General features: G+C 36.7%; 1 protein-coding gene across 1 annotated transcript in view; it reads right to left on the bottom strand.

Annotated features, from left to right (window-relative positions):
* Positions 1-6,705, bottom strand: part of KIF4A (kinesin family member 4A) — a 118,877-nt gene that overhangs the window by 32,546 nt on the left and 79,626 nt on the right. The gene's annotated exons all lie outside the window — the stretch shown is intronic.

Below are 6,705 nucleotides of genomic sequence, written 5' to 3'. Positions count from 1 at the left end.
TTAGGTATTATTCACTTAGAGTAAATTTTGGATGTGATGCGATGTAAGGTCCAAATTCATTATCTTGCCTGTGGAAATACACTTGTCCCAGCCCCATTTGTTGAACAATTGTTCATTTTCCATTGAATGGATATGGCATCGTTGTCAGTTTCTGACTTAAAGTCTATTTTGTGTGTTAATAGTATATCTACTTCAACTCTCTTTTGGTTACTGTTTGCAAATAGTCTCTTTTTATGGCTGAATAATATTCCACTGTGTGTATTTATCCATGTACATATACATAGCAATCTACACATTCAATGCAATCCCTATCAAAATAACACCAGCACTGGGACACCTGGGCGGCTTAGTCTGTTAACAGTTCGATTCTTAGATTTGGCTCAGGTCATGATCTCATGGTTTGTGGGTTTGAGCCTGGTGTTGGTCTCTGCACTGACAGTGTGGAACTTGCTTGGGATTCTTTCTCTCTGCCCCTCCCCTGCTCATGCTCTCTTTCAAAATAAATAAACTTTAAAAAATTAAAAAAAGAATAACACGAGCATTCTTCACAGAGCTAGAACAAACAATCTTAAAATTTGTATGAAACCAGAAAAGACCCCAAATAGCCAAAGTAATGTTAAAAAAGAAAACCAAAGCTGGAGGCATCACAATTCCGAACTTTAAGCTGTATTACAAAGCTGTAATCACCAAGACACTGTGGTACTGGCATAAAAACAGACACATAGATCAATGGAACATAATAGAGAACCCAGAAATGGATCCACAAATGTATGGCCAACTAATCCTCGATAAGCAGGAAAGAAGATCCAATGGAAAAAAGACAGTCTCTTTAGCAAATGGTGCTGGGAAAACTGGACAGCGATATGCAGAAGAATGAAACTGGACCACTTTCTTACATCATGAACAAAAAGAAATTCAAAATGGATGAAAGACCTAAATGTGAGACAGGAAACCATCAAAATCCTACAGGAGAACACAGACAGCAACATCTTTGACCTTGGTTATAGCAACTTCTTATTAGACATGTCTCTGGAGGCAAGGGAAATAAAGGCAAAAGTGAACTATTAGGACTTCATCAAGATAAAAACTTCTGCACAGTGAAGAAAACAATCAGTAAAACTAAAAGAAAACTGATGGAATGGGAGAAGATATTTGCAAATGACATATCAGATAAAGGGTTAGTACCAAAATCTATAAAGAAGTTATCAAACTCAACACCCAAAATACAAAGAATCCAGTGAAGAAATGGGGAGAAGACATGAATAGACACTATTCCAAAGAAGACATCCAGATGGCTAATAGACACATGAAAAGATGCTCATCATTGCTCATCACCAGGGAAATACAAATTAAATCCACAATGAGATACCACCTCACACTAGTCAAAATGGCTAAAATTAACAGCTCAGGAAACAACAAATATTGGTGAGGATGCCGAGAAAGGGGAGCCCTTTTGTACTGTTGGTGGGAATGCAAACTGGTGCAGCCACTCTGCAAGATAGTATGGAGGTTCCTCAAAAAATTAAAAACATAACTACCCTATGACCCAACAATTGCACTACTAGGTATTTATACAAAGGATACACAAATGCTGATTCAAAGGGGCACATGCATCCCAATGTTCATAGCAGCACTATCAACAATAGCCAAATTATGGAAAGAGCCTGAATGTCCATCACAATAAAGGAGATGTGGTGTATACACATACACACACACACACACACACACACACACACACACACACACACTGGAATACTACTTGGCAATCAAAAAGAATGAATTCTTGCCATTTGCAACAATGTGGATGGAACTAGAGGTTATTATGCCAAACAAAATAAGTCAGGCAGAGAAAGACAAATATATGATTTTACTCATATGCGGAATAAAAGAAACAGTAGATGAACATAGGGGAAGGGAAGGAAAAATAAGATAAAAACAGAGAGGGAGGCAAACTGTAAGAGACTCTTAAATACAGAGAACAAACTCAGGGTTGCTGGAGGGGAGGTAGGTGGGGGGATGGTCTAAATGGGTCATGGGCATTAAGGAGGGCACTTGTTGGAATGAGCACTGGGTGTTATATGTAAGTGATGAATCACTGGGTTCTACTCCTGAAATCAATACTATACTGTATGTTAACTAACTTGAATTAAAATAAATAAATTAAAAAAAAGAATTTGACACAATTTATATGCTCGGAGAATAAAAACTTACAACAAACTAAGAATATATAAGAACTTCCTCAATCTGACAAGGGGTATCTATGAAGAACCTAAGCTAACATCATGCTTAATTGTGAAAGACTGAATCCTTTCCTCAAGATTAGGGTCAAGAGAATGGTTTCTACTATCATCACTCCTATTCAACATCATCCTGAAGGTCCAAGCTGATGTAATAGGGGAAGTAAGAGAAATAAAAGACATACAGATTAGAAAGGAAGAAATAAAACTGTATTTACAGATGGCATGATTGCCCATGTAGAAAATCTCAATGAACCTACAAAATAGCTACTAAATTAATGAAGTCAGAAGACAGAAGTTAATATACAAAAATCAATTGTATTCCTATATATCAGGAGTGAACAACTGGATAAACAACTTGGCAGTTTCTTAGAAAGTTAAACATAGACTTAACATATGACCTATAGTAATCCAACTCCTAGGTATTTACCCAAGTGAAATGTTTTTGTATGTTTACACAGAAATCTGTATGTAAATGTTTTTATAGCAGCTTCATTCATAATCACCAAAACTGGAAAAAATCCAAAATGTCCTTTAATCGATGAATAGATAAACTGTGGTATATCCATACAATGGAAAACAAATTAGCAAAAAAAAAAAGGCAGAAATTATTGATACAGGCAATAACATAAATGAGTCTGAAATGTGTTATGCTAAGTGAAAGATGCCATACTGTATGTTTCTATTTATGTGACAATGATGCCAAGGGAAAACAATTACACAAGAACACACATCAGTGTTTGTCAAGTGCTAGGGATGTAGAGGTATACCAAGGGGGTATAGAGGAATTTGGGAAGATAACAGAATTATTCTAGATCTTGACTGTGATGGTGGTTATATAATTGTATGTGTTGTCAAAACTCTTGGAACTGTACACTAAAAAAGGTAAATCTTACTGTATGTCAGATATGCCTTAATAAAGGTGAAAAAAATTAATGTCATTTGACATACTAACAAAGTAAAAACAAACTATAAGGCAATGAGAAACAATGAAATCTGGCCATGTGTAGCAACATGGATGGACCTTGAGGGTGTTATGCTGAGCGAAATAAGTCAGGCAGAGAAGGACAAATATCATATGTTTGCACGTATAGGAGGATTAGGAGGAACTTGACGGAGGAACAAGGGGGAGAAGAAGGGCGGAAATGGTGGGGGAAAGGGAGAGAAGCAAACCATGAGAGACTCTTGAATGCTGACAAAAACTGAGGACTGATGGATGTGGGGGGAGGGGGGATGGGCATGGAGGAGGACACTTGTGGGGATGAGCACTGAGTGTTATGTGGAAACTAATTTGACAATAAACTATTTAAAAAAAAAAAACAAACTATAAGTCATCTCAATAGGATTTGGAAAAAATCTTTGCATGTCCATTCATGATAAAAACTTTCAGCAAATTAGGGATAGACAAGAACTTCTTCAACCTGATGAAGGACATATACAAAAACCTACAGCTAATATCACACTTAATGGTGAAGGATGAATGCTTTTGCCTAAGATTGGGAACAAAACAAGGATATTCCTTTTCACCTACTCTATTCAATATTTTACTGGAGGTTCTAGCAACTACAATATAACAAGGTCAAGTTAAAAAAAAGAGACATACGGAGCAGATAAGTAAATAAAACTGTCCCCATTTGCAGATGACATGATTGTCTATGTAGACTCTATAAAAAAGCTATAAGAACCAACAAATATGTCCAAACAACTGTAAATTGAAATAAAAAATATTTCCAATATCATAAAATATGAAATACTAAGGAATATATTTGACAAAAGATGTGCAACACCTGTGTGCTGAAAACTAAAACACTACAGAGAGAGATTAAAGTTTTAAATAAATGGACAGATGCATTTTGTTCATAAACCAAAACACTCAATATTGTTAAGATGTAAATTCTCCTCAAATTTATGCCTAGACTCTATGCAATCCTGCAGTCCTTATCAAACTCCCAGCAGACTTTTCGTAGAAAATGATAAGCTTAGTCTAAAATTTATATGAAAACGCACAGGACCTAGTTTTCCCAAAACATTTTGAAAAAGAATAACAACTTTGGAGAGCTTATACTAGCAGATTTCACAACTTCTTATAAAGCCAGTGTAATAAAAACATGTTGGTACTGGCATAAAGATAAACATGTAGATCAACAGAGTAGAATCTAGAAAATGACCTACGGACAATTGATTTTCACAAAGGTGTCAAGTCAAAATGAATCAATCATAGACTTATATGTAAAGCTTAAAACTATATAAATTCTAGAAGAAAACTTAGAGGGAAATCTCAGTGACCTTGGGTTTGGCAAAGATTTCTTAAACAGGACATGAAACTCATTAAACATAAAAGAAAAAATGTCAATAAATTGGATGGCATCAAAATTATAAAGGCTTGCTCTTCAAAAGACACTGTTAAAAAAGGGAAAGGCAAGTCACAGACCAGGAGGAAATTTTTCTAAAACATAAAAGTTCTTTGTTGGATATATCTAGTATATATAAAGAATTCTAACTGAAAAGTGAGAAAAAAGACAACCCAATAAAAAAAAATGGGGGAAGATCTGAACATATATTTCAGAAAACATACATATGGCAAATAAGCACATGAAAAGATGCTCAACATCATTAGTCATAAGGGAAACGAAAACTAAACCCACGATGAGGTACCACTATCCCTTCACTAGAATACCTAAGATTTAAGACTGACCATATTCAGTATTGGTGAAAATGTACAGTAACAAGAACATTAATATAGTGCTAGTAGGAAGGTATAACTCTTTGGAAAACAATTCGGCAGTTGCTTAAAAGTTAGAATATACACCTGCCAGCCAATCCACTCCTAGGTTATCTTCCCAAAAGAAATAAAACATATATCCACACAAAGACTTGTACACAAATGTTCAGTACAGTATATGTAATAGCAAAAAACTAGAACCAACACAAAATGTCCATCAATAGCAGGAGGCCATTCAGCAATAGAAAGGAAAGAAGTACTGATACACACAGCCACATGGATGAATCTTGAAATACTTACACTGAATGAAACCCAGTAAAAGAAAATATACTGTATGATTCAATTTTTGTAAAATTCTAGAAAATAAAAAAAGGAGTCTATAGTGACAGCAGATTAATGGTTGCCTGGAGATAGGGAGGTAGAGGGGTGAACTAGGGAGAGGAGAAAGGGTTTACAAAGGGGAACAAAATTAAGTTTTGGTCAGGATGGACATTGACATTATCTTGACTGTGGTGATGATTTCATGAGTGCATATCTATGTCAAAACTTATTAAGTTATACATTTTATTTTTTATTTTTCTTAATAATATCCAAGTTACTGTACAGCCCCTCTGGAAAACAGTGTGGAGGTTCCTCAGGAAATTAACAATAGAACTCCCCTATGACCCAGCAATAGCACTGCTAGGAATTTACCCAAGGGATACAGAAATGCTGAGGCATAGGAGCACATGTACCCCAATGTTCATAGCAGCACTCTCCACAATAGCTAAAACATGGAAAGAGCCTAAGTGTCCATCAACAGATGAATGGATCAAGAAGATGTGGTTTATCTATACCATGGAATACTACATGGCAATGAGAAACAATGAAATCTGGCCATGTGTAGCAACATGGATGGACCTTGAGGGTGTTATGCTGAGCGAAATAAGTCAGGCAGAGAAGGACAAATATCATATGTTTGCACGTATAGGAGGATTAGGAGGAACTTGACGGAGGAACAAGGGGGAGAAGAAGGGCAGAAATGGTGGGGGAAAGGGAGAGAAGCAAACCATGAGAGACTTTTGAATGCTGACAAAAACTGAGGACTAATGGATGTGGGGGGAGGGGGGGATGGGCATGGAGGAGGACACTTGTGGGGATGAGCACTGAGTGTTATGTGGAAACTAATTTGACAATAAACTATTAAAAAAAAATAAATGAGGAAGAAGAGATAAATCAAAAAAAAATAATATCCAAGTTACTTGTTTTTAAACATTTTTTTTAACATTTTATTTATTTCTGCGAGGCAGAGAGAGAGAGAGAGAGAGAGAGAGAGAGAGAGTGTGATCAGGGGAGGGTCAGAGAGAGAGGGAGATACAGAATCCAAAGACAGGCTCCAGGCTCTGAGCTGTCGGCACAGAGCCCAACGTGGGGCTCGAACCCACGAACCATGAGATCTTGACCTGAGCCGAAGTTGGACGCTTACCTGACTGAGCCACCCAGGTGCCCCAAATTACACATTTTAAATATATGCAATTTATTGTATGCCAATCATACCTCAATGAAAATATAAAAAAATTAACTGACCTTCAATAGCGGCTGAGATGAAAATGGTTCTCTACTCTTAAAATTTTTTAACGTTTATTTTTGAGAGACAGAGCGTAAGCAGGGGAGAGACAGAGAGAGAGGGAGACACGGAATCCGAAGCAGGCTCCAGGCTCCGAGCTGTCAGCATCGAGCCCGATGCAAGGCTCAAGTTCACAAACT

Source organism: Crocuta crocuta, unplaced genomic scaffold, assembly GCF_008692635.1.
Source record: "Crocuta crocuta isolate KB4526 unplaced genomic scaffold, BGI_CrCroc_1.0 scaffold394, whole genome shotgun sequence".
Classification (NCBI taxonomy): Eukaryota; Metazoa; Chordata; class Mammalia; order Carnivora; family Hyaenidae; genus Crocuta; species Crocuta crocuta.
The sequence above is the reverse complement of the archived record's forward strand: the minus strand, read 5'-3'. Positions and strand labels throughout refer to the sequence as shown.